General features: G+C 36.5%; 1 pseudogene; it reads right to left on the reverse strand.

Annotated features, from left to right (window-relative positions):
- Positions 1–25,922, reverse strand: part of LOC149548206 (methylthioribose-1-phosphate isomerase-like) — a 43,424-nt pseudogene extending 17,502 nt beyond the window's left edge.
- Between the last annotated feature and the right edge of the window lie 264 nt (positions 25,923–26,186).

Here is a 26,186-nt window from a genome sequence, read left to right on the forward strand (position 1 = left end):
TTAGTAGAGCCATTGATTATGCAGAGTGAATCTCTAATATTTTACCTATGTCTAAACATGATAACTCCATTCAAGTATATACTAATTTTAGAGAATTAAATAAAGCATGCCCTAAGGATGATTTTCCACTACCTAACATAGACATGATAATGACATGACTACAGGTTATGAGAAGTACTCTTTAATGGATGACTTCTCTAGGTACAAAAAAATCAAAATCACCCTAGAGATTAGGAAAAAATAGCTTTTACATGTGCATGGGGTACCTTTTGTTGGAATGTCATGCCCTTTGGGCTAAAGAATGTAGGAGCTACATATCAATGAGACATGACCACCATCTTCCATGACATGATGCACACAAATATGGAAGACTATGTTGATGACACATTGGCCAAATCTAAATGAAGAAATACACATCCTAATGACCTTAGTTTGATATTGGACCATATGGAACAATTTTAGCTTAGGTTAAATCCCAAAAAGTGTACCCTTAGTGTCACGTTAGGAAAATTATTAGGCTACATCATATCAAAAAAAGGCATTGAAGTTGATCTCGAAAAGGTGCAAGCCATCATAGAAATGCCTCCTCCTACAAATACCAGTCAATTAAGAAGTCTTTAGGGATTCCTACAACCCATTAGGAGGTTTATTTCTTAGCTATCTGATAAAGCTCAATCTTTCAATAAGAACTTGCATAAAGGCTCCACATCTATCTAGAATGAATAGTGACAACAAAGCTTAGATCAGATCAAAGGGTATTTGGATAAACCTCCACTATTAATGCCACCTATACTAGGAAAACCTTTGATTCTATACATCTTAGCTATAAACTCTTCCCTAGGATCACTCTTAACACAAAGTGATGAAACTAGAAAAGAGTGTGCTATTTACTACATCATTCATACTTTGGTGGCCTATGAGATGAACTAAAACAACATTAAGAAGGCCTGCCTAGCAGTGGCATTTGCCTTCCAAAATCCTGGACCCTACATGTTGGCTCATACAATACATCTCATTGCAAAAATTGATCCCCTAAAATAATTATTGAGTAAAGCTCTTCTTACCGGCCACTTGGCTAAATGGATGATGTTTCTCTTTGAATTTAACATTTAGTATTTCTAATGCAAAGCTATCAAGGGGTAGACCATAGATAACCAACTGGCAAATTTTCCATTACAAGATAAAACTCCCATGTAGATTGAATTTCTACATGATTCCATCATGTATGCCTTTGAAAGAACCTAGAAGATGTTATGTGATTGTTCTCACACCTAGAATGGGGCTAGTGTAGGCATTCTATTTATCACACCTAATGGTTACATGATCCCTAAGTCCTACACAATTTTTCTTCCTTGCACTAATAATATAGTAGAGTATGAGGCCTTAACAAACAAGATTAAAGTGGCTTTAGAATGGAGGATCATAGAGATCCATATCTATGTAGATTCTCAACTTGTCATAAACCAATTCAACAATGATTATCAAACCAAAGATGACAAGTTGGTACCCTACAAGAAGTTGATTGATGCTCTAAAAAACTACTTCACATTCATGACATTTCAATAAATTCCTAGAGCAAAAAAAAGGCTACATGTATGATGGCCACCCTAGCATATATTCTCTAGTTAAAAGAATATGAATCATATTTTGATTCCTCGATGGAAAAATTATATCACCCTGCTTATGACTCCTTTGATAACCATGTGATCTACACCATTTTTGGTCATGATTCATATCACTATTCCACCATTTTCTCCTACAGGCATGATCAAGTCATTCCTAAAAGTCTCACACAAAATAAAAAATGCCAACTCCTTCACAATTCCTCATAGTACACCTTGATCTCTAGTGACTTGTATAGGAAGGATTTAGATGAAACACTTCTTAGGTGTCTAGAACTAGATGAGTCTAAAAAGGCATTAGTTGAAGTCTGTGATGGAATTTTTAGGGCACACTCCAATGGCCTTACACTTGCTTGGAAGCTACTTAGGGTAGGACACTATTGTCCAACCATGCAAGATGATATTATTCGACATGCTAAATCTTGTAAGAAATCTTATCTTCATGGTAACTCGATTCATGCTCCTGGATGTGAGCTCATACCTTTTGTTATATATTGGACATTTCAGCAATGAGCCTTTGACTTGGTAATAAAGATTCATCTAAGTTCATCCAATAGTCATAAGTTTATCATTATAGCAATGAAATATTTCACAAAATGGGTTGAGGTTGTAATACCCCAAAATTGGCTCATTGCCATGATCACCAATTCTGGTCTATTTTGATCAATTCTAAGACCTATTCTAATAGGCAATTCTCATTCTGCTACTCACTACTCAACTTAATTTTCAAATGTAGAAAACCCTAATTTTCATTCATCGTACTCATTATTTAATCCCTATAGTACACACTCATATTAGCCACATTAAACCTATTTGATTTCAATTTAATTTAATCTAAAGTATTCATACTTTATTAAATTAAATTATCTCCTAAGGCTAATGTACTACGAGATTAAATTTATTTAATTTAATAAATACGACTATGTCAATTAATTAAAAGGAATTATTTAATTAAATGGAGAAGGTATTTCTAATTAATTAAATGAAATTATTTAATTAAATGGAGAAGCTACTTCTAATTAATTAAGAAAAGTTATTTAATTAAATAAAGTTATTTGATTAAACAGAAAAGTGTCTCTAATTAATTAAATCAAATTATTTAATTAAATAGAAAATATATTTATGAGAGAATATCTTATTTTATTAAATTAAATATCTCTCCTAATTTTCTCTTTAGTTCAAAAATGGAAATTCCTACTTCACTGCTGATCAAATTAGAAGTGACCCAGATCACTTACTCTCACACTAAAGTTTATCTGAGCTGACTAACTCTTACACTTAGATCTGAGCCAATTAACTCCCTCTAATTTGGGAATCTTCCACCTTAACTGAACCTCATCCTCAATCTTGACCATTGATTGAAATCGATCTCAACCATTGGAGTATTTCGTAAAAATCTATTTAAGAGACTCTCATTGCTTCATTTTGGGGGGATTTTTTCATTTTCTATCTAATTGTTGTCACATTTTGCACTCACTTAACTCAATACATTCTCACATATTTCCATCATTTAACTTTATTTCATTTAGCATTTAAAATGTATGCATCTAGTATAATTTCTTTTACAAGTTCTTAAGCTAGTTTGCATTATACATTTAGAGTAAATTTGCACATTTATCTAGCTTAATTGCATCTCTCAAATCCTTCATTCTTAGAGGGTCTAGTTTCCTGCACCTTGATTTTGAGGATATTAACAAGAAAAATCTCTTTAGATAGGAGGGAACAGGTCAGCTTGCAAGGCAAATATTGGGTGAACAATCTGATGTTCATCCCAGGATGAATCCACAAATAAGGACTGTGTTGAAGTGTCTGTGAGGTTCAGAGGCCCACATTTCACAGGTACATTTCTAGCGCCCACCTTGGGGCCAAGAAAATAAATTTCTCAGGCCTTTTCTACACTTTTTAAATTAATTTTCAAGCTCCCTATCCGTACAGTTCCTTGTAGGTTCAGGAATCTTCGGGTGAGATAATCCATTTTTGCGCGAGGATTCTAAATCTTTGCGCAAAGATTCTTTTTAGTTTGCATGAGAAAGTTCCAAAGCATGCAAAATTTTGCATGGCACCTTGTTTCTTCATGTGGGTTATAAAAATATTTTGCATGGCTCTGCTAGAGATCTCACATGAGATCTTGTAACAGCAAACTCTATTTCAAGAATTTTTACTTTGCAATTTATCCAATTTTCTTAACGTACTTTTTTTTGAAATTTGTGTTTCTTTGTTTCTCTGATTTTCTATAGCTTAACTATTGTCTGTAGGATGATTTTTCAAAGATTCCTTATGCAACCTACTTAGACATGGATTAACGATTTGCTTGCAGGATGATTGCCAAAGATACGTTTGACGAAGACCATTTTTAAAACCCACAAAATAATGTGTCTTATTTTCTTGCTTTCCAAACTAGATTAATTAGGGGCTTGTGAACTTCTTAGGGTGCAAGACGGAAGAATAGGGGATTATGCTCTTGACCACTTAGAGGTCATGACCAAGGGTGAATCAAAAACCTAGACACTTCTGAAAGATAGCATTCTGAGGGAGGCAAGCAGCTTAGTGGTTCTCTAGTGCATATTCTCTTCTATGAAGAGATGATGATTTCCTTTTAGGGAATCAAAATCTTGAGAAAGGTCAAGTCTAGATTGATTAAGCTAAGTCAATAATTAACCTATTTTGCGTGTTTGGGTGAGAAAGTAAGGTAGAGGAGTATGCTCTTTCCCTTGGGGGAAATCAAAAACTTTGACCCTTGTGATCAAACCACCAGTCTAGTCAATCCTTTAGAGGGCCTACCGGAGTGATCCAACCTTCGAGAATGACCCAAGTGAGCACACTCCTTTTGCCAGAGATTCCAACTCACTATAATCAAGATGCTTTGTAGAGCAAAAGACTCCAAAGCCAAATTAATTTCTTCCCTTGATTCTTGATATCACATATCAAGGGGAAGCTCTGTCTATGCACTGGTCGGTGTCAGTCCCTAGCTTGCTAAGCAAGTAGTGTGCACTTTTAGATCTTGGTGTGGGCTATTGGTCTCAAATCCACTTATAGAGCGATCAAGAATTAATATGAATGGAAGCCAAGTAAAAATGTCTTAGTTAGAAGCCACTTTGTTCACCTCCAAAAGGAGGCATAATCTTTGTGCAAGGAGGGGGAAGAATCTCTCCTATAAAACTCACCATAGGCATTCTACTAGATGTTTGAAGGTGGTATACATGCTCATCCCCTGCCACAAGGGCACTTGTTTAGCGTATACTATTCAGTCCTTTGAATATACCAAAAACATGGGTGCCCTCTAGGGGGTGACACAACTGTTTGAGATACATGCATGCGCATAAGATGTGGGACAAAGGTTTTTCCTTCTCTACCATTTTTTATTTTTAGGGATAAAAGCATGTTTGTTCTTGAGTCATAAACAAGTCCAAAGCTATCTACAACAAACAAAGGTCAAGACTCCCCTATCTTGTCGAGTTGCTTTGCCCTTGGCAGGACTATTTTCGAGTACTACTTGCTTCCCACTATCGTGTTCAAACACATTGCCTTGATTGAATCCTAAAACATTATCCAAATGTCTTATTGAGTTAACCTCACTGTTTGTCAAATTGAATTTTTCTTGTAAATCTGTCCACTCTATCCAAACAATCTGAAAATCTCTTCAAAACCCAATGTTGTTGTTAATCTGGTCCTAATTTTTATGTAGGCTTGTACTTTATTGCACAAGAATTCATCTTTTCGTGCGAGCTAGTTTATGTCTTCATGCAAGATCTCATGTGTATTCAAGTGAGATATTGCATCTATCCTAAGCTATCTTGTCATTTCTTTGCATGAGACAAAAAATTCCTCGTGCAAAATTAAACTACTATCATGAGTCTTCACGTGACCTAGTGAACTTTGTAATGCAGCTTGTAGAGAATCTTCACATGAAATCCTACTCTAAAATTCTCAAATCAATCAATTTGACCAAGCTATGATCTTAGTCTAGTCAGTTCCTTGCACTGAGTTGTCCTTTTTTATCTGTGCACAGCCCTGAATAGTGGCATTTAGTTGAACCAAAGGTTTGTGATTCATATTTTGACTAGTCTTACCTTTTACTTCTCTGGATTCTTGTTTCTTAATGCTTTTCATACTCTGTGTTATGATAGTCATAACCTTTGGTTGTTCTAGCCATCAAATCAAACTACTCATGCCTTAGTATATGACATTCTTGTCCTACCCTATTGAGACTCAATCTTAGTGTAGTCCTTGTCTAGTTTCTTGCTTCTTGTCCTTCTCTATGACTGTCGCAACCAAGAGTGACAACATGTTTTATCCTCTTAGACTTAGGTGAGGTCATGCTAGGGGTCATAATTGTGGTATAGGTCACTTACCTTTCATTACACAATCTATATCTAGTTCATCTAGTAAGGCATCTTCACAATCTCCCTCACCTACTAGGTCCCTCAAATTCAGCAAACATTTTTCATAAACTTGCAACAAATTAGGAATCCTTTGTACCAAGAGGACATTTCGAAAGGTAGAGGTCCTACATCACAAAATACAATGTCTGATTCCTTTTTCAAAGGACCTTTTGAAAAAAATCACACTAAAACTGAACACGTTCCTACAATGACTAATCGTGAACCTGAACATGGTAATCATAGTAGACATCAAGAACCACCCAATAATGACAAAGAGAAAGATAAAGACCATGAAACCGATGAGGAATAGGAAGAGGTGGAAATACTCCTTGAACACATAGAAAAATGTCGAAGAGACAAAAACTTTCAAAAGGTCATGGGAATCCTACTCAATGAAAAAAATAAAAGTAGTTTCTCAAACTTTCCCAAGAGTGATCTAAACTACCTTCTCATTTCAATGTGGAAACCATTATCATGCTTGAAGAAGAAACTAAGACTTCTAACCTCCAAAAACAATTGAAAATTATGCAAGACCAACTAGCTTAGATGATGCATGAGAAGGAGAAACCCATGAAGACATACACATTGGATGCTCTTTGTCCATTTGCATTTGACAAAAGCATAAACATGCCACCTTTCCCACGAGGCGTAGAGCTACCCAAGTATGAAAAGTACTTTGGTACTATTGATCCCCAAGATCACTTGTGAGAATTTGGTGCTTTTTCTATGGAGTTTATACATGATCAAACATACCTCATGCATTTATTCCCTAGAAGCCTAGGTGGTCAGGCTTTGGAGTGGTTCTCACATTTACCTCCTGGCATCAAGACATTTGATGAAATTGCAAATCTATTTGTTCAACAGTATTCTCATAACATACAACACCCTATCAATATTCAAGATCTATGAAACCTTAAACAAAAAGTTGGAGAACCTTTTCTCACATTCCTCTAATGGTGGAGACAATTGTACACTAAGTATTCCTTTAAAATTCTAGAAACAGAGAAGCTCGACATTTTCACTGATAACATCCTACCTGATTTTGGATATAGAGTCCAACTTCAAGGTCCACATACCTTTGAAGACATGATCACATAGGCTATCCACATTGAGAAATTTATGGTCAATAAAGGTGAACTTACTCTTTAGAATGATACAAAATAAGGTTCTACTTGCAACAGGGATAAAACCAAATATGTCAACAAGAATCGAGTAATTGTACACAATGGATTCATTGACAATGTCACACCCAAACTTACTAAAGTAGCATTTAATCTCATAGATGGCCTCAAAGTGGCCAAAAATGTTGAGAAACCTCCTCCTCACAACAAAACATCTAGGAACAAACTGAGAAATTCTTAGGCCACACGCCTTAAGTGAGAATATACACCCTTGGGTGAACCTCTAGATGTGGTTTACAAAACATTGCTACAACATAAGTTTATTTCACCAATGGATAATCCTCGTCCCTATGATCCACAACCACATCCAACATGGTGGAATGAAACTTCATTTTGTGAGTATTACCAAAATAAGGGACACAAAACTAGCAACTATATAAACTTGCGCCATAAACTCAAAGACATGATTGATGCTGGTGATCTTGTGGTAGATGGACATAACAAAAACTCAGACCACAAGGTGTTTAAAGAGCCTTTCCCAGCTTATGAAAAAGGAGAGACTTCGAAACCACAATCCAACAACAATGTCAACTATGTATATTCCAATGATGACAATGTCATTCACATGGTTGAACCTATGGATTCTAAATACTGTGACATTATTACCATTAAGGGAAAACAAGATAATGACAAACCCAAGACACCATTTTTCTTGAGGGGCTCTACTTTCAACACAATGGATAATACACCCTTGCAACACTATGCTAACGTTGTCACTTGCTCTCATGCCAAGTTGGTGCTTAAAGGCCCTGTGCCTCCTACTTCAGATCTTGAATAACACAAAGACAAAGCCCTTGCTAGTCCATTCAGTAAAGGTGCAAAACCCACAACAAACTTGACAACAACTAGTTATAGTGTTCTCGATCAATTGAAATGAACTAATGCTCATATTTCCATCTTTGAGCTACTTAAAATCTCACCTGCTCATAGGAAAATTCTAGACAAAGCCCTTGCTGAGGAAAATGTTCCTCAAGACCTTGATCTTGAGTGATTCCAATCCATGGTAGGTCACCTAACCTCAAATTATCTTATGACCTTTTCTGAAGATGATGATAACTCACTGAGTCACCCACACAATCAACCTCTACACATCGAAGTTATGATTCATCAAACACGTGTTCATCAGGTACTCATCGATAATGGTGCTAGCCTAAGTATTGTCACTATTGTTCTTCTTAGATAATTGAATTATTTTGAGGACTCTATTGATCCTTGATGAAAGATCACTATCAAAGCGTATGACAAAGTGGAACAAAAGTCTCTAGGTCTTGTGGTTTTACCCATTCACATCGGTACTATAGAAAGGGATGTCACCTATCAGTGCTTGACATTCCCTTAGCTTGCAACATTTTTTTAGGATGGCCATGGATACATGAGATGTTTGTTTTACCATCCACATACCACCAATGCATCAAGTTCCCATTTCATGGCTCTGAAGTTACTATTCCTACCACTACTAGCTATACCTGCAATATGCTCAAAGTTGCTTAAACTTTCATCCTTGCTAACCGTGAGTCCACTGATTATCATGAAAATAAGCTTAAAAAAATTGAGCAGTCATTCAAACTAAAAGAAACTGGCATGGGAGAGTATCACATTGAACTAGTGTTGTCATTGACATCTCTTCTAGAATCCTCTCATCATTATGGGAGACCTTCAGAGACAAAGAGGCCATCCGCACTAACACCCTAGGCCAAGTACAATGGCACTTTTATCAAGGCTACAGTTCCCTTAGAAGATGAAAGTGAAAATAGAGCCATTGCTGCATGGATTTATAAAGAAGAGGCTCCAGTGGACCTAAAAGAGCAAGCTTGAGAAATCACTCCTAAGAAATATGGGCCTGGTCTTAGGCTTATGAAGCATTTTGGTTACAAGGGAACTGGCCCTATTGGATGCAATAATAAGGGCCTAATTGATCCCATCAAAGCAACAACCCAAAGAACCAGTGAAACAACTAGCCTAGGATTTGAGAAGGTCCCTTTCTATTTGGGATCAAATAAATTCATACCAGAACCTGACAGTTCATCTAGAAACAAGTCACTATCTGAGTCAAATAGTCAAGAGGAAGAATCTGATGATGAGGATTCCTATCCTTATCCTATTCCTCATGATCTTGCTAAATTATTTGTTGAGCCAAATGACTTCGTGCCACATGTTAGTACTATGGATGATACTAGTGATTCTTTTGAGGACAATACTAAGCAACTCAAATATCATTCAGAAAAGGGAGAATCTAGTTAGTCATTTTGTATTGAGTATTTGTGTAAGAACCCAGAGGATGAAGGTGTGTATGTCCCTATCACTATTGGGGAGTTCTATAATCTCTCCCCATGTAGCAATAATTCTAAGGAATATGAGTTTGACTATCTTTCAGAAGCAACTACTCATAAAGACATTTCTATGAAAACCAAATCGAAGTGGGTGAAATGTCTAGGGTTAGGTCACATGGGTCTAATCCAACTAGCGTCCTAGAGTCATCAATTACTGATATTCATACTCTGAGGTGTTTGAACACACTTGTGGATGAGGTCATCGTAGGTCTCAAATTTCTGGTCCAAGTACTTAATGACTATACTATGAACACAATTGAACCAACCACTACTCTCTCACTCACACATCTCAAGCTTATAGACTGGAACCCCAATGCATCTAGCAAAGTCCCCACATTCCAGAATGACTATGCTCTCACCTATTACCTAAATGCTATCAAACCTATAATGTCTTCCACCAATGAGAAGAGTATCAACATGACTGAGGCTAACATCAAATATCTCAGTCATACAATTAAAAAGAAAAAATGCAAAAGGTCCGATGGTGAAAACCACATTGTGGCAATGTCAAAACCCAAAAAAGTAAAAACAAAAGATGTATCCAAGGGTGAAAACTTTTGTAAGGCACCCACAGATGAGATATTTGATGCACTTCCTAGTCACTTTTAGGAGAGATCATCAGTGTTAATAGAGCCAACACAACCAATTAACTAGGCACAAAAGAACATCCTCGTATGATACATCTGGCATAGTCACTGTCACCTGAGGAAAATGAAGAATTCATTACCTTTTTCAAAGGAAAGAAAATATTTTTTTCTTAGACATACTCTGACATGCCAGGATTGGATCCTAATCTTATCATGCATCACTTGTCCATAGCATTAGGCATCAAACTAGTTAAATAGAAGCTTCAAAAAATGCATCCTCACGTTGCATTGCTTGTCAAAGAAGAATTGGAGAAAGTTCTAAAAGCAAGTTTCATTTGTGCAATTGATTATGCTGAATGGATATCCAATATTGTTCCAGTTTTCAAGCACGATAAATGTATTAGGGTTTATACAGACTTCTATGATCTTAACTTGGCATGTTCTAAAGATGACTTTCTACTCCCTAATATTGATATGATCATGGACATGACAGTTGTCTATGAGATGTACTCACTTATGGATGGTTTTTTTGGATACAATCAGATTTAAATTATGCCAAAAGACTAGGAGAAAATGGCTTTCACATGTGCATGGGGAACCTTTTGTTGGAATGTGATGCCATTGGCTTGAAGAATGCTAGTGCTACATATCAGCAAGCTGTTACTACAATTTTCCATGACATGATGCATAGAACCATGGAGGACTACGTTGATGATACCTTGGTCAAAAGTGCTAAACACAATACTCATCTACAAGATTTGGGACCCATTCTAGATCGTATGGAAAAATTTAGTCTTTGACTCAATCCTAAGAAATGCGCACTTGGAGTCACATCAGGGAAGTTGCTAGGATACATTATTTTTGCAAAAGGAATTGAGGTAGATCTAGAGAAAGTACAAGAAATAATGGACATGCCACCACCTCAAAACATCAACCAGATGAGAGGACTACAGGGAAGGCTCCAATCTATTCGTAGGTTTATCTCACAATTAGTAGATAGATCACAACCCTTCAAAAAGACCTTACATAAGGGTGTAAAATTTAAATGGAGTTAGGATTGTGAGCAAAGCTTAATACAAATCAAACAATGTCTTGTCAATCCGCCAATCCTAATGCCTCCTATTCATGGGAAGCCTTTGCTTTTATACATCTCAACCACTGAAACATATCTAGGAATCTTGTTGGCTCAGGAAGATAATGACAAAAAAGAAAGAGCTATTTACTACTTGAGCTGAACATTGGTCTCTTATGAGAAGAACTACAACATTATTGAGAAAGCTTGCTTGGTAGTTATCTTTGCTTCCCAGAATTTGAGACACTACATGCTTTCCCACACTACGTGGCTCATGGCTAAAATAGACCCACTAAAGTACTTGTTCAGTAAGGTAGCTCTCACAGGAAGATTGGCTAAATGGGTTATGAGACTTAATGAGTTTGACATTCAATATGTTGAACGCAAAGCTATAAAGGGACAAGCAATTGTAGACTAGCTAGCTGATGCACCCATATAGAGTCTTCTGCCAATGAACATTGATTTCCCAGATGAGCCGATTCTAACACTAATGCACCACACATGGGTTATGTTCTTTGATGGGTCCTTCACACAATAAGGATTAGGTGCTAGATTACTCTTTATCACACCATAGAGATACTCATTGCCTAAAGCGTACAAGATTCTATTTCCTTGTACAAACAACATTGCTAAATACGAGGCTTTGATCAATGGCATGAAAATTGTAGCTAAATGGAGAGTGGATTAGTTAGATATCTTTGGTGACTCTCAACTTGTCATCAACCAAGTTAATGATGTGTACCAAACAAAAGATGTGAAACTAATTCCTTACAAGTGCATGGTTGATGACTTAAAGAAGTATTTTGCACACATCACCTTCCAACAAGTTCCATGAGTAGATAATAAAGTGGCTGATGCCATGGCCACTCTGGCCTCCCTACTACAAATGCCTAAAAATGATCTCTAACATGAGTTCTTGGTGGAAGTGTTACAGTACCTAGCCTACGACACCCTTGATTCTAAGATGATCTGTTCTATTATAGGAAAAGAATCATCTCACTACCATCACATTTATTCCTACCTTCACAATCAAACCATTCTAGAAGGTCTGACCCAGAATGAGAAATGTTACCTAATCTATAATGCTTCCCATTATGTCATTATTGTTGATGATCTATATAGGAGAGGTCTTGATGGAACATTCCTTAGGTTTTTAGAACTCAAAGAGTCCAAACATGCACTAATTGATGTTCACAAGGGCATTTGTAGATCTCATTCCAATGGCCTGACACTAGCTCACAAACTCCTTTGTGCTAGTTACTATTGGCCCAAAATAGAGCAAGAAGCTATCAAGTATGCTAGGTCCTACAAGCAATGTCAACTACATAAGAATCTAATTCACAGTTCAGCCAAAGAGTTGATTCCTTCTACTACAACATGGCCATTTCAACAATGGGCCTTCAACTTGGTGGGATAGATCCACCCAACCTCTTCTAATGGGCATAAGTTCATTATCATGGCTATAGATTATTTCACGAAGTGGGTAGAGGCATTACCTCTCATAGTTGTCGATGGCAAAATTATATAACTTTTTATCACAGACTACATCATCTGCAGATATGGTGTGCCATCATCAATCATTACTGAAAATGGAGGAAAATTCAAGAATAAAGACTTCAAGGAATTATGCAAGAAATTCAAAATTACACAACATCGGTCTGCCATTTATTACCCCTAGGGTAATGGTCAGGCTGAGGCATCCAATAAGGCAATCCTTAAAATTCTTCATCACACAATCAGCAAATCAGGGAGAGATTGGCATCTCCAATTCAATCTAGCCCTATGGGCATATAGAACAAGCATCATAACTCCAACGAGCATGACTACCTTTACGTTGGTGTATAGGGTGGGTGATGTACTTCCAATAGAGGTTGAGATTCCTACCTTGAGAATCTCTATGAAGGGCCTTATCACTAATGATGACTATAGGATAGCTTAGCTTCAATTGCTTATGTTATTGGATGAATGACAATAAGTGGCATGCGATCATCTGCAAGCATATCAACAACAAATGGCAAGAAGTTACAACTGGAGGGTCAAGCCACGTGATTTCTAGTTGGGTGATCTCATCCTGTGAGAGAACCCTAAGAATCAACAACAACCAGTCCAAAAAGGAAAGTTTGAACTGAACTGACTCAATCTCTACATTACTGCAGTATATGGATCTAGTACCTATCAGCTTTCCACAACCGAAGGAGAAGTGCTTAAAGAACCCGTCAACACTCTCCACCTGAAGTGATTTTACAATTGATCTAATATCGGTAAGCTCTTTGTACATATCTATATGTCCTGAAAAAATCATAAAAATTAGAAAAAGTGCTGAAAAAAATTGTTACCCTGGTGAAAACCTAGCAATAGGTGCCTTGGTAACACCAACAAAAGTGAAAAATCTAAAAAAGAAAAAAAAGAAAAATTTGAAAAGAAAAATACCAAAAACATTGAAAAAAACAAGAAAAGTGTCATTGGTGAAAACTTGGAAACAGGCATCATGGTAGCAAAAAAAGAGAAATTTCTACCAAGAAGGTGAAAACCTAGTAAACAGGTGCCTCTTGTTCCTCAACACTCCATCTTGCAGTGCATCTTCTAGCTATTCTGTACAGTCGCTTTCATGCTTTCACTTTCTTGCTTTTCCTACTTTTTTCTCATGTATCCATGGATTGAGTCTTGTCACAGCTTGAGGGCATTCCCTTTTAGTGTCACTCTTTTGGAGATTCTCCTCATAAAATCTCTTTTGCGACAATCACCAGTGGTCCTCACTATATCAGCCTACTATCACTAGTGCCACTATTTTTGAGATTCCCCTCATAGAATCTCCTTTGCAACAGTCACTAGTGGTCCTCACTACATCTACCTACTGTCACTAGTGTCACTATTTTTGAGATTCCCTTCATAGAATCTCCTTCATGATAGTCAGCAATGGCCCTCATTGCATCTTCCTATTATTGCTAGTGTTACTATTTTTGAGATTTTCCTCATAGAATATCCTTCACAATAGTCACCAGTGGTCCTCACTATGTCTGCCTATTGTTGCCAGTGTCCCTCATTTTCAAGATTCTCCTCATAGAATCTCTTTTACAACAGTCACCAATTTTTTCAGCTATGTCTGCCTAATATTGCTTAGGTCACGTCTCCAGATTCCTTTATTGAAGATCTCTCTTGCATCAGTCACAAGTCATTCTAGCTATGTCCATCTACTATCGCTTAGTCCTCTTTAGGTTCTTCATCATGAAGATTCCCCTTTGACCTCAATCACTAGTCATTCTGATTGTGTTTGCCTACTATTGTCACCCTACTGAAGAGATTCCTTTCAAACATGTTTTGGACACTGACACCTGACATCAATCTCATGACAAATAATGATTTCAAAATGACATACTTGTTTGGATATGCTAATCATTTTCTTTGTTTGCTTTATTTTTCTTTATCATATCTCCTTGAGCAACTCAATGATGTCATCTTCAACTAGAGAAGTAATGACTGGGGGCATGATCTTTTCTTTGCTTTTTGCTTGTGGTTTAGTTCCAATTCATTAACCTATTCCTATAAAAGGGGTGTCCACTATAAGAGCCTCCATCTCACATTGGATGGTCGGGTGTACCTTGACTCCTGTTATTAGAATACATCAATAACATTGGTTCTTCTCCTTGCTTGTTGGAGTGAACTCTTCATGCTACAGTAAATACTAATACTTGTCCTGCTAAGTGAATGTATGGGTCAATGGGAGTATATCTAGCACACTTTTGTCTCAGGTTATGAACACAAGGGTCATTGTGGATAGAATAAATATGTAAATACATAGCATAAGATGGATCTCTAGTGTGTTTGGTGTATTTTTAATGCAAGCAACATTTTGGTAATCCTAGCATTTATGGTTTGATGCTTATGTTAACTTGCTATATTAAAAGGGACAAATATTTTGGTCATTCTGGCTTCTAGTGCCTCGAATGCTTACATTTAATCTTGAAAAACCTATAACGTATGTTTTATTTATATTCCCATGGTTGTAAAGTCAGTGGAAATTGTATAACATACAAGCTTTGTTCTATATCCAGTGATGATAAATCGTCGAGGCTTGGTAACTAGACCTAGGGTTGCATTTAATATAGTCTTGCATTACATAATTCACATGCATAAGCACGAAATTTGGTTGTGATTCTATTTCTCCCTTGTATGAGGAAGGATTGGGGGCATCTTCACACTTATCAAGTTTCTCTATAGCTGCACAAGCATTTGATTTGTTGATTCACACTCCTCAATGGAATATCTATCATCGTCAGGCAAAAACACACAACACTACACGAGATGTCAGTCCATTTCTATATGCATTGCATCCATATACTCATAATATCTACTCTACATGCTCATAATCACATCACATCACATCAAAACACATACACATTCATATCAAAGTAAAACATGTTGGAATATTCAAATAGGAAGAATACTTATGAGAGGGGGGGGGGGGGGGGGGGGGGGGGTAAATCAAAAGTATCACACTTTTAACCAATAAAACTTTTAGGTGGAAGTAAATTGCATGCATGTAAATACATCAAGTAAACATGAAACTAAGACATGCATCAACAAAACATAACACTGGAATTTGGTAACCCAGAAACCCTCTAGGAATAAGAAGGTAAAACTAGGGTGGGGATGATACCCACAAAAAATTATTGTAGCAATATTGTTCAACCACTTATGATGGTCTACCCTATTAAAAGATTTACACTATGTCAATAGTGACCTAGTTAGAGGATTTACAAACATTTTACATGAAGTGTCACCCTGTTAAATGATTTAATCACCTATTTAAAGGATCTATGAAATAGTTGTTAAGCTAACCTATCACCATAGGATTTTCATTCTAATACAATTGCTAGAAAGTATTAGGTACAATGAACCTGATAGATTACAATCCTTGATTGTTGCATGTAGGCACTTGTTCTTCTTTCTTTGATCTTGATCCTTTCTGATTTGATAACCCTTGTTCTAAAAGTAGATTTCCTTATACACCCTTGTATATCCACTCATATTATTTTACAATGAAATTTCATCTTCCTTATAAATACATTTGAGGATTTAGGGTTAGGTATGGATCTTCGATCCATATTCAATCTCTATTTTTTGCTCATTGTTTGCACTTCTTCCATTGGTTGCATGCCTTCATCATTTTTCTTATTGGCTGAATGTAGATTGCATAGGAAAGATAAAAGATTTGATCTTATCATTTAATCCTTCGAGATTTACCTTATGTCAGCTACAAAAACTGTTTGCATCATAGTTTGTGCAATTACAAACTCTTATGCTGATATTCTGAGTTACTCGGCTCTTGAAGCATTACTTGATGCTCGACACATGCTGTTTCCTAGATAAATCGGCACCTAAACAAAAATGGCTTACTCGGCACTTGTTTTATTTTTGTATTACTCGACATCATCTATGACTCGACACTGGAATATCACTCGACGCTTTATTCTGCTCGACACTTAAAGTCATTCAGCACTTGAACTTTACTCAGAACCTGATCTTCACTCGGCATCTAAAAACTACTTAGCACATGAAGATCACTCGGCACCTGAAGTCTTTCCTAACTCGGCTCATGTTGTGGCTCATCATTCATGGTGTACTCGGCTCCAATAGAGAAAGTAGGTAAGTGTATTGGCACTCAAGCATTAAAAACCATTATGAAGTTAACAATCTCCTCGTTTGACATGAGTGACAAAAACACTTAACTAACCTTACGAGTACATTTACTAATCTATTTGGTATATACAGAGTTTAAAGAAAACTTGATCAAAATTTGTAACTTATAATATATACCTCAAAAATTTTGTAACTCCCCCTAAGTTGATTGTGCCATTATCTGTATATCATGCTCCTACTTTTATCTTTTCTCCCCCATTAATTCATCTTCATAATATCTCTATCTCCCCCTATTATATCTCTTTTTCTTCTCCCCCTTTTTTGACACTTATGTCAAAGAATGTTTAAGGGTTAAGACCATATTTAGCCAAAAATGTGTTGTTTACCTCCATAATCATCCTAAGAGCTGCATCCCAATTGTTTAAAGCAATTTCTAGTGACTTATGTTGGATGGCAGTCTCTATAGCAAGATGAATAAGTCCATTTGATGTAGAAAGATTAGGGTCTTTCTTGAGAATAGTTTTAGCATAGACTCTCTTTATGGAGTATTTCTAAATGTGGGGTAATGGAGGATTGGAGTTGTATCAATTTTGCCTTGATATTGGCCTCTTTTTCTATTAACATAGCTATTTCCTTTTGAGTGTGAAGCATCTGGGTAAAATGCTTCTCACTTTGAGCTGGATCTTTAGGTAGCTGCATGCTAGAAATATTTAAATTTCTTTCCAAGCTCATTGTCTTTTGGCTAGTCTCCTGTGTGAAGTATTAAAAGTCACACAACTTTTTGTATAATGAGAATATATTCTCAAGTACCTTTTTCACTTTGTCAATTAGCTTTGCCAATTCAACCTGGGAAAGTGCAATTTGACTTGATATTTTCTCATTTACTTTTCCCTGGAATTTTCTTTCAGACCATTCCATAAGTTTTTCATTTGTCTCTTGGTCTTCATTTGTCACCTGGTCAACAATGTCTATCAATTGCTCCATGATATGTTTTGACTCATCTAGTGATTGTAAACTGAAGGCATCCATAAAGATGTCCTTAATCTCATGTAGTGTTTTCTTTTGTTTATACTCCTTCCTGAGTATCTCTTGTCTTTTTCTCCTATTCAGTGCTTCCTGCACCTCATTTATTTGATCAATAGTCATAGTTTTTGAGCCATAGCCTGGTATGACTATCTCCTCATCTAATTCAGGGTCTCCATAGTGAAGTACCCTTGCAACTTTTTTAGTACTAGATGTTGGTACAAATATTTTCAATGGTTGGTGTGAAGGAGTTCCCAAGGTAGGAAAATTTATCAATGTTTGTATTGCCTCTTGCTCTTTAGGGGTTTCCACTCTTTCCTCCTCCTGCTATCTTCTATCTTGATCAATTATGGTAATCTTAGGAAGTGCACCTTGTATTTGTGCTGTAGGATCAGATGTAATAGTTTGTCCTATTTGTTCTGTTTGTCCTGTTTGTTCTATTCCTTCTTCTACAGCTGTACTCGGCTTCTGTATTGTAGTATCAACTATGCATGTTGAGATAACTGTTGGCATTTGAAGTTGACTACTAGTAGCTATAGTGATGATGGAAGGTGGTTCTTGTGGATTCACCTTATCTCTAACTATGCTTTCTACTAGTTTTTGCAATTCATCCATACTAAGCAATACTGGATCTGCACATAATATTTCTTGTTGTGTAGATTGGTCAAGGATTCTTTTTGAGATCTTCTGTAGTTAATGGATTGATATTCTGACCAGAAGTATCAGGAACATCAATAATAGTTACAATTTCTGCAAGTGTGTTGGATACTTCAGGAGGGCTAGAGGGTGGCAATTGTGTGTCTTGCACACTCTGATCTGGTTGATGCTCTTGCTCAGCTATTGACATTATATATTGTTTTTGTGTCTCTTCCTCCTCTCCATATTTCTTTTCTTCTTCCTTCTTCTCTTCTTCTATCTTCTTCTCTTCTTCTACTTTCTTTTCTTCTTCTCTCTTCTTTTCTTCTTCTACTTTCTTTTCTTCTTCTCCCTTCTTTTCTTCTTCTACTTTCTTTTCTTCTTCTACCTTCTCTACTACTATCTTCTCTTCTCTCCTTTTTCTCCTCTCTTCTAGTGGAGTAGCAGCTTCTTGCTTGCATTCTTCTTCAAGAAAATCTTAAATCTTCTTGTACAAGTTTTTCCATGATTTCATTGTTCTTTGAACAATTTATTCCATCTTGTTTTGGAGTATGAAGAATGCCCTGTATTTAGGTGTAAACCTATTATTATGCTTGTTGATTGCTTTCTTTACTTGTTCCTTAGTCACATCTAGCAATACGCTTGCTAGGTTTGATTCCCTCATCTCCTTCTCCATTTTCAAACAAAAATGCCATTTGTCTCCTACAATTTTAGATAGTTCTTTTGGCAATTGTCCATCTAGTTCAAGTGGAGTGTACTTGAACTGTGCCATCATTCCATAGATTATTTCTTCTATCCTATTCTGTTCTTCTTTGGTAAACTTATTGAAATCAACTATATTTAAGTTGCCTAAATCACCATTTTCAATCTTTTTACATAAAATATCAACTAAAGAATAGCTTACCTTTTCAGATTGACCTTCTTCATCAATATCAGGTTGAGCCACATATCTTCTTCTTTTCCTCATCTCTTCCTGTGTTTCCTTGCTTTGTTTCTTGTTTGTAACTTCCTCTTTAGCCTTTTGGGTGGAGGCCCTTGTTGCAACTCGTGTTGTAGGCTTTTGAGGTGATGGCATGGTAGATTTCTTTGGTTTATGTTGAGCTGGAGGCTATTCTGTTTCCTTTCTTTTCTTTGACTCGGCTTCAGTTGGTGCTTCCTTGGCTTCTTTGTCTTCTGCATCTTCCTCCTTGTCTTCACCTAGTCCTTGAGTTAATTCCATTGGGCCTTGTTCTTGCTTATCTTCATCATCATTGTCATCTTCTTCTTCTTTTGCTTTAGCCTCAATTTTTTCACCAAATTTCTTCTTAATCTTCTCTAACAATTTGTCTTTCTTCTTTAATGTGGAAGTAGTCTTTAATTCCATGTTTATTTTTGACCTTACTACATCATAAGTTCCAAAATGTGGAGCACTTTTATCTATTTCTTTTGCCAATAATGCAATTATTGTTGCAGATGCCTCATCAATATTGATTTCATATCCAAATGGCCTTAGCCATCTCACTCTTGGAATTGCTGCCTGGATGTATGTGAAGTCAATATCAACCAAGAAACATATATCATTAACATGTTCTTCTACTAAAGTAACTAGTATTCTCACCCTTTGTTTCATGGATTTCTTGAAATCTTCAAAATAGCTTGTCATTAGGGTATCAAAATTTTCTCCCATTTGTTCTATATATTCATTGATTTGGTCAATGATTGTTCTATCATTCCTCCATGTCACTTTTCCAAAAGAGGGAAACTCATTTTGAACATAGAAGAATATACAAACTAGAATTGCTCCAAATTTGCATTGAGTGCCCTTTGTCCTTCTTATGGCAGCTAGGTTTTCATTAATCTGTTGTAGTTGTAGTTCTGCAAGATCATAAGTATGATCCTTTTTCACCAATTTTTAGCCTACATCTACTGCAATACATGGTACACTATTGAGTCTACTGGATTGGTAGAACTTATGGGCGATGACTCTAATAGCAAATTCAACTAGAGGATCCTATATGGTGTGAATTGTCATTCCTCTCTCATTCCACTAAGCACCAGTATTCTTTTCAATAACCTCCTTTGATTCAATTCTCAAGGTTTTGAACCGATCTAGGGTTGGGTACCCTATTACTCTATGTATGATTTCTTTGGTTAATTTGATGGGAATATCTTCTAACCATAGACTACCACCATGAATTCTACTCAGCACAAGTCTAACCCATTCTATCTTGAATACAGTGGGAAAGCTCAAAACTTAGGTCAAACCCTTTCTTTCAACAATTTTGAATTCATCTCTTAAGACTCCATCTACATGCAATTTCTCATAGGCTTTCCTTATTTCCATATCTCCGAGGGCACCTATCTTACAATTGTAGCTTTTCCTAACATCTTGAACCATTACAACTTTTGGGGGTATTTAGGAGAGAGCTCTGACTGGGTCATTTTTGTATGCTACTTTAGGTATGAGATGAAAATCAAGTTGCTTGACCTCATTGGACACTAACTGAACTTCAAATTGTAATCACCTAAAAATGGTCATCTAGATTATTAGCCCCCTTTTCAACATTTTGGCTAAATTAATTTAATCACTTACCTAAGCCAAATTGCTAATAATCAATTTATTTGATTATAACCTATAGTTTTACTATGCTATCCTAAGTTCATTATTTGATTAAAAGAACATGTCCCCTTTTAATTAAATAAAAGACCCCATTCTTCTAACCCACTTAAAGTGCACACATAAAGTCCTTTTTCTATTTTGCAATTAAAAGAAAAGGCTTTGTGACTTTTGTCTTATATGACAAGTCAACTTATATTCTATTGGTTGACTTGTGTGTGCACATGGATCACTCCTCTTTTTGAATTCCACCATTGATCATCTACCATCTTCATCTTGATCTCTACCATCCATACATCTTTAAAAGTGAGAGAGCTTTCCCCCTCAATCCATCCTCATTTTGAATATTGTTATGCTGCAGGTTTTCTAATAGGTTTCTTTGGAGCTTTGTGGACAACTTCTATTTCTTGTCTACATTCTCTCATCCATGGCATCATGGCATTCTAGCTTAGCTTAGATTTCATTTTTACATGTAGCTTAATCTCACATAGCTTAATAATGGTATTGTAACACTCTCATACATGTTTTAGCATAGCTCCACTTTGCATCTCATTCTAGCTTAATTTTTATTTGCATTGCATTCTTGAGGAACTCCTTGGAACATTTGCATTCTTGCATCTTGTCTTTGGAACATCCCATTGCATGGTTTACTAGCAAGAAGAGTATCTCTAAGGCTCATCTAAGAGCCTTCTTATTCTTGAAATATACTCTCTTGCACTCCATGGATAGGGAGCTCTAAGCCGGCATCTGAACATTCCAACTCATGGAATCATTTGGATAGAATGGTTTAGAGTGGGACACTTTTGAGGGTACACAAATGACTCTTTGTCCTTAGTTTTCTTGGAACTTGACACCATTTATGCAAACTAGGGTTTCCTTTTTATGAAATATAAAACTGTGTAGCTTGGCACAGATGAAAAATACCTCAAGATCAATGAAAACACATTGGGAGAGGTTGCAATCTACTTGAAATGCTGGATTCTTTGCTATGAAGTTGCTCTACTCTTTTTCTCTTCTTTGCTTCTTGATCGCAATGAGTAAAACTGATTAAAATCATGATAATATACCCTATTTTCATTGCATTAAATGCTCAATTGCCAACTTGACTTCTAAAATTTTTTTGACCTAACTCGGCATGAGTTATCAACTCAATCGCTATTAGGAGCTCGACATGTGTTGGAGTTTAACTCAGCATCCAAAGATAGCTTGACAACATCATTTAGATTTTGTCTTGACATCTTGTCTCATGTAGATTTATACTTTGCATAGCTTCTTTGTCTTGGGACTGATGTGTGATATAGCTTTGTATATTAGTCTCGTATACTTCTCATGCTTAGTTTGATGAAGTGTGATCATTTGACCCATTGGGTGAAGTGATCCCTCCACTTGATGTGTTGCACTCATCTTTCTTTTTCCAAGTTTTATTCATTTTCCCTCTTATATTTTCGACATCAATCTTTTCTTTGCCCTTATTTTCTTCAATCTTGGGTGCCTTTGACTTTGTAGGACAATTTTTGCTAGTATGACCAATTTTCAGACAACTGAAACATGTGGTTTGGTTCAACCATCTCTTGTAGTTCCCTTTGAAATGTGTTCTTATGCAGTTATGGGGCATATGTCCATATTCTTGACAATAATGACAGCTATACCTGGTGTTGTAATCCCAATGATAATGACTTCCATTCCCTTTTGATTTTGCTGGTGATTTGATGTCCACATAGGTTTTGATCTGCATTCAGATGCCCTATGTCCATACTTTTTGCAATTATAACAACTTCCATCAAATCTTTGAGTCCTTATGACATTGGATGTACAATCTTGTATCATATGTCCTTGCATGTTGCACTTGTGATAGAAGTTCTTACTCTTGGGTGTGTTTGATTGATTGAATCTTCTACTCCTGCAAACATTATCTGTATGCCCCTTCTTATTACAATAATGACAAGTGGGTTTTGAATCCTTACCTTTGTCACTTCTTTGTTTAGCACTCTTTGATGATTCTCCAACTTCAGTGTTGTTATATCCAAGTCCTGATGTTTCATGGGTGGATCTTGGGAATTTTATCAATTGTTCAAAATACTTGATGGCTTCACTTGACTTGTTGAGATTCTCTGCTACCTCTTTTTCTCTGTTCAATTCATTCTGTATTTGTTCATTCTACATCTTCAAAGTAGAGATCTCAATATCTTTCACATTGAGTTCATGATGAATGTTCATCATTTGGGCAAGTGTATCCATCTGCATGTTTGAGATCCTTGTCAATTTAGTACATTTTTCTTCAAGTCTATTTGTAAGATTTCTTTTGTCATTTTCCATCATGACTTTATCCTCAACTACTCTTTTCTTTTGTTCAGTAATTTCACATATCATTATGGCCTGTGATTCATGTGCCATCTTGAGAGATCTTATCTCCTCTGCTTGAAATTTGTTTTTCTCCATCAGTTTTGCTATTGCTACATCAAATTCTTTAGTGTCTCCATTGGAAAACACTTGTGTGGTATCAACCTCCTTGTAGTGTATATCATTTTCAGCTATGGCTATCTCCTTTCTTCTCTTTAAAAATTTTCTTAATTCCACTCTTGCTTCTTCTACTTTTTGTAGAGCGAGCTGCACATCAATCACCTGGTTTTCAATGATCTTTCCAAGTTTGAAAACTTCCATCTTTAGATCTTTTTCTCCAAGTTGTCAAACTTTTTCTTGTGAGAACTTGGATGCTCTAATACCAATTTTTGGAATATTCAAATAGGAAGAATACTTATGAGAGCAGGGGGTGAATCAGAAGTATCACACTTTTAACCAATAAAAATTTTAGGTGGAAGTAAATTGCATGCATGTAAATACATCAAGTAAACATGAAACTAAGACATGCATCAACAACACATAACACTGGAATTTGGTAACCCAAAAACCCTCCAAGAATAAGAAGATAAAACTAGGGTGGGGATGATACCACAAAAATTATTGCAGCAATATTGTTCAACCACTTATGATGGTTTTCCCTGTTAAAGGCCTACCCTATTAAAGGCTTTACACTGTGTCAATAGTGACCTGGTTAGAGGATTTACAAACACTTTACATGAAGTGTCACCCTGTTAAAGGATTTAATCACCTATTTAAAGGATCTACGAAATAGCTGTTAAGCTAACCTATCACCATAGGATTTTCATTCTAATACAATTGCTAGAAAATATTAGGTACAATGAACCTGATAGATTACAATCTTTGATTGCTGAATGTAGGCACTTGTTCTGCTTTCTTTGATCTTGATCCTTTCTGATCTGATAACCCTTGTTCTAAAAGTAGATTTCCTTATACACCCTTGTATATCTGCTCGTATTATTTTACAATGAAATTTCATCTTTCTTATAAAGACATTTGAGGATTTAGGGTTAGGTATGGATCTTCAATCCATATTCAATCTCTATTTTCCACTCATTGTTTGCACTTCTTCCATTGGTTGCATGCCTTCATCATTTTTCTTATTGGTTGCATGTAGATTGCATAGGAAAGATAAAAGATTTGATCTTATCATTTAATCCTTCGAGATTTACCTTATGTTGGCTACAAAAACTGTTTGCATCATAGTTTTTGCAATTACAAACTCTTATGCTGATATTCTGAGTTACTCGGCTCTTGAAGCATTACTTGATGCTCGGCACATGCTGTTTCTTGGATAACTTGGCACCTAAACAAAACTAGCTTACTCGACACTTGTTTTATTTCTGTATTACTCAGCATCATCTATGACTCGGCACTTGAATATCACTCGGCACTTTATTCTGCTCAACACTTAAAGTCATTCGACACTTGAACTTTACTCGACACTTGATCTTCACTGGGCATTTGAAAACTACTCGGCACCTAAAGTCTTTCCTAACTCGGCTCATGTTGTGGCTCGACATAAATGGTGTACTCGGCTCCAATAGAGAAAGTAGGTAAGTGTATTGGCACTCAAGTATCAAAAACCATTATGAAGTTAACAAAACATACATCTCATAATCATCATATTGATATCTCATGTACATCAAAGTGAAGAAGACACAGACAATGACATGTATAGACTGATACTCGGCTCAAAAATATTGTATATATATATCTATCAAAAAAATGGGTCAGTACAAAAAAGGGGCACTACTCAAGTGCTATTGATCAAAATGGTTATGGCACACCAATCAATACATAGCTAGAGATAAAAAATCAAGAGCCAAATATAGCATCTAACTCTGTCTTATGATCTAGTCTCCAGGAGGAGTAGGAACTACAAGCGGAGGAGGAGGTGGTAGCATGTCAAATCTAATAGGAGGTCGTGCACCTCTTGACTCTCGAGCATACTTTGAAAAGCATAGAACCTGGAGCACCTCATCAGGTATCACTGCCAAATATGCAACAAAGTAGTAAGTTGCTTGAGCTGACTATAATTGCAACTCGTCCTGCAACATCACTGACCTTTGCTCAGCAGTCTTGGTATGCTCCCTCCATCGATTGATCTCCCATTGCCACTCCACCAGCTATGAGTCATGGATAGCTACCTGTATCTACAGATCTCCCAACTGTCAAGAGGCCTGAAAAATCCACTCTTTGTAGTGTCATACTATGTCCTGTGTCCCAGTAGTAGGCTGATCAAGCATATCCTCATCCAAAATATCAGGTGCTTGGTGCTCCCATGCCTAGATATGTTGTCCATATGTGTGCACCATCTCATCCGAACTAATGGCTCAACCTCTCTGCAGCTCCCTCCCGAACACAATAGAAAGTGCCTCTATACCTACTTGAGGCACTGTATCATAAACAACTCGTGCGACATGAAAAGGGATCTGCAATATCCTTCGGATGTCCTTTGAGGTGATCGTCATCTCTCCCACTAGTAGATGGAAGGTGTTTATCTCTAAATAAAAATGCTGCACCAAAGTTGTGAGTAGGTTGTGATTCACCATCATGACTGGGATCTGACATAGAGAAGATAAACCCAATCGAACGATATGTACCCGATCAGCATCATCAAAAATCCATAACAAACCTCCATAAGGCAGTTAGTGTGACCTGAACAACACGTCACCAAAGACCTCCTACACACATAACCAAAAACAACAAGAAAATGATCAGTACCAAAATGAAAT

Source organism: Cupressus sempervirens, chromosome 7, assembly GCF_028749045.1.
Source record: "Cupressus sempervirens isolate cs-2001-9-10 chromosome 7, ASM2874904v1, whole genome shotgun sequence".
NCBI classification, from domain to species: Eukaryota; Viridiplantae; Streptophyta; class Pinopsida; order Cupressales; family Cupressaceae; genus Cupressus; species Cupressus sempervirens.